At 34.5% G+C, this 2,446-nt stretch overlaps 1 pseudogene; it reads right to left on the bottom strand.

Moving 5' to 3' along the window:
• Nucleotides 1–694, bottom strand: LOC141402248 (deoxycytidylate deaminase pseudogene; annotated as a pseudogene).
• Nucleotides 695–2,446: the final 1,752 nt, after the last annotated feature.

Here is a 2,446-nt window from a genome sequence, read left to right on the forward strand (position 1 = left end):
TAGTCATAATCACTTCTGACATTTATTTAAAAGCAAGGCATTTTACATAACATATGTTATCTGCTTACTGACAATCCTCAGGATCTTTGAAAGATAAACGGATGTCCGATGTATTTCCCGGAATGTATTTCAGACATGGCACTCCTGCTACTTGGAACATTCTTTCAGAGCCCTTATCCGTAGTGCGTCTATCATTTTTCTTCTTATGCAAATAATATACTTTCTCTATGCCCGAAGATAGAATAAGTTTGGTACACTCATTGCAAGGATACAGCGTTTGGTAAATGGTGGCCCCTCTTATATCCAATTGAGTTGTTTTAAGTATGGCATTAGCCTCAGCATGTACAACATATAGATGTTTATTATCCAAGGAAAGAGGGTCGTTCGTCTTGTTCCAACTTAACCTGGAGTTGCCATTCTTACAAGCACTTGGAAATCCATTGTAGCCCACGGCCACAATACGTCCTTCCGTATTGACAATCACGGCACCAGCTTGTCTATGAGGATCTTTACTACGTTTTTCCGCTAGCAACGCAATCGCCATATAAAAATCTTCTCGTTCCAGGGAACCTTCACGTGGTGCTGCTGTGGCCATGCTGTGTGAGAAGTGTAACAAGAAAAATAAATGTGAAACAAATAATAATAATATTATTATTGGTGTTTTATTGAATACTTGAAGCTAAGATAAATATAATTGAAGATTTCCTACTGAAATCACACTATTTAGCCAGGCTGAATAGCAAATTTCCTTTGGAAATCCCTATTCAGCCAGGCTGAATAGCATATTTCCTTTGGAAATCCCTATTCAGCCAGGCTGAATAGCATATTTCCTTTGGAAATTACTATTCCTATAGAAATCACTATTTATCCAGACAAAGTTTCCAAAAGAAATCACTCAACAATTAGCACTGTTAAGAACCTTGACAAAAATATTTTTTCTTTATTACTTTAAAACAATCACTGATTTGAATTTGTGTAGAGAAATGCGTCTTTTATACCCTAACTCGACGTTTGATGTAATACCGTTGTTCATTGATATCACTATATATTTATATAGATAATGATAATAAGATAAGGCATTTAAGTCTGTAATGCAATATAAAAATGGCAATTTTTTATGAAACATTGATATTTTGAAAATTTGTTAGTAGGGACTTGTTAATAAATAACTTATTGAGTGGTTCTACCAAGAAAAAAGGGCTCATAAAATTGCAAAAATGTAAAAAATATTTAAGGCCAATTATTGTCAATAACTAAGGTTTGTATAATAAACGGGTTTTATGTTATAAACGAATTCATTAAGCAGAGTACACACGATCAGTTTTACTCAAATAATCGGTCTGCTTGCCAATGTGGCCGTTCATTTCTGCTAGTCATCAGGTAACCACAAAATCTTTGGTGGTTGCTGGACAGTTTGATATTTGTCGATATTTCCGAAAATCAGCGGTCAAAAATGATGGTGTGTACTTCGCTTTAGGTCGATAACACCTATATAAATTTGAATATTTTTGGGTATGGGGTACTTGGGTATACCCAATGGAATTGACATTTGAAACCCAGTTGATAACCAGCTTGGCATTCTTGCTTATCGATGCAAAACTTTACTCAAACGTTGGTTGTGTTTTCGGCTTAAGTCGTGAGCGATTTTCAGGTAGGGTCTTTAATAGCACCCTTTCTTTCAAAAAGGATATGTTATGTTTTTAATACATTCACATTTTGTCAGTTCTCTTCTTGGTCGGCACTGCTTTAGAAGCACCATTTCTTTCAAAGAGGATCTTTGAAGCACGCTTTCTTTCAGAAAGGATCTTTGAAGCATCCTTTCTTTCAGAAAGGATTTTTAGAAGCACCCTTTCTTTGGGAAACGGCCTGCTAACCAGACTAAAAGATTTAAAAACAAATTTTAAAAATTAAAAAAAATTTTAAAACATTGCACAATGGTCCCAAATCCAAATTTTCTGGCCAAAACTATTTCAACGTCCATTTTGCATTGAAATTAATTATTAATTTTAATAAATGTGTACAAACAGCAATTCTTACTTTTTGTCGACCAAAATGACCAAAAACTGTCAAAATTTGTGGAACATGGTGGTCCCGTTGTGTGGGGTCTAAACCAACACATTGACCTATGTTAACAATTTTTGGTACGAAGGATTCATATCTTCCAAGAGGTCGAAATACCAAATTTAAGCCGAATCGATCATAAAGTGTCGCTAAAATTCACAAAATATCTAAAATCGGACGGTACTTTTATGTGGGGCCTATGACAAAAAATGGACCTATTTTCAAAAAACTTACACATACTTGTTTTCTACACTCTGAAACCCTTAAATATGAATTTTAAGAAAAGTCGGTTGATAGATGTAGGTATTGCCGTTCTATTTCAATTGGATACTACGTACAGTCACAACAGGTATTTACAAAAAAATTCTCCCATCTTAAAATAGAA

The sequence above is a fragment of the Musca autumnalis genome, unplaced genomic scaffold (genome assembly GCF_047663935.1).
Source record: "Musca autumnalis isolate F117 unplaced genomic scaffold, ASM4766393v1 scaffold_4, whole genome shotgun sequence".
NCBI lineage: Eukaryota > Metazoa > Arthropoda > Insecta > Diptera > Muscidae > Musca > Musca autumnalis.